Source organism: Arachis hypogaea, chromosome 4 (assembly GCF_003086295.3).
Source record: "Arachis hypogaea cultivar Tifrunner chromosome 4, arahy.Tifrunner.gnm2.J5K5, whole genome shotgun sequence".
In the NCBI taxonomy this organism is placed as follows: domain Eukaryota; kingdom Viridiplantae; phylum Streptophyta; class Magnoliopsida; order Fabales; family Fabaceae; genus Arachis; species Arachis hypogaea.
This window is the reverse complement of record NC_092039.1, coordinates 59,636,572-59,637,269: the sequence shown is the minus strand read 5'-3', so window position 1 is coordinate 59,637,269 and position 698 is coordinate 59,636,572. Positions and strand designations below refer to the sequence as shown.

Here is a 698-nt window from a genome sequence, read left to right as displayed (position 1 = left end):
CAGTGTATCAATCTCAAGAACTCATTTCTTCTGAGTCATCCCATTATTCACAAGAGTGTACATGAACTGGTTATTTGCAACCATCTCAATGAGTTCCTAGGCTTCTGCAGGGGTTTCAGATGAAGAGATCCACCAGTAGAGTGGTCCAATTACATCTTAGATAATTCAGACAGACCATCATAGAATATGCATATGATGCTCCATTCTGGAAGAATGTCAGAATGACACCTTTTGGTTAATTGCTTGTATCTTTCCCATGCTTCATAGAGGGATTCACCTTCCTTCTTTTGAAGGTTTGGACCTCCACTCTAAGCTTGCTCATCTTTTGAGGTGGAAAGAATTTGGTCATGAAAGCATTGACCAACTTATTGATGTGTGGAAAACAATCCAACACAAAACTCACCGGCAAGTGTACCGGGTCGCATCAAGTAATAATAACTCACATGAGTGAGGTCGATCCCACAGGGATTGAAGGATTGAGCAATTTTAGTTTAGTGGGTGATTTAGTCAAGCGAATCAAGTTTTGGTTGAGTGATTTGTGTTTAACAAGAAGTAAATGACAGTAAAAGTAAAGGGGGAAGGAAAAAGTGCAGTAAATTAAAGAACAGGAAAATAAATTTGCAGAATCTTAAAGAACAAGAAAGTAAATGACTGAAACTTAAAGTGCAAGAAATGTAAATTGCAGTAACTTAAATGGC

At 38.0% G+C, this 698-nt stretch overlaps 1 non-coding gene across 1 annotated transcript; it reads left to right on the top strand.

Annotated features, from left to right (window-relative positions):
* The first annotated feature begins 213 nt into the window (after positions 1-213).
* On the top strand, positions 214-316 carry LOC112799049 (small nucleolar RNA R71). The gene has a single exon (XR_003200637.1). It is a non-coding gene; the product is annotated as a small nucleolar RNA R71 (small nucleolar RNA).
* Positions 317-698: the final 382 nt, after the last annotated feature.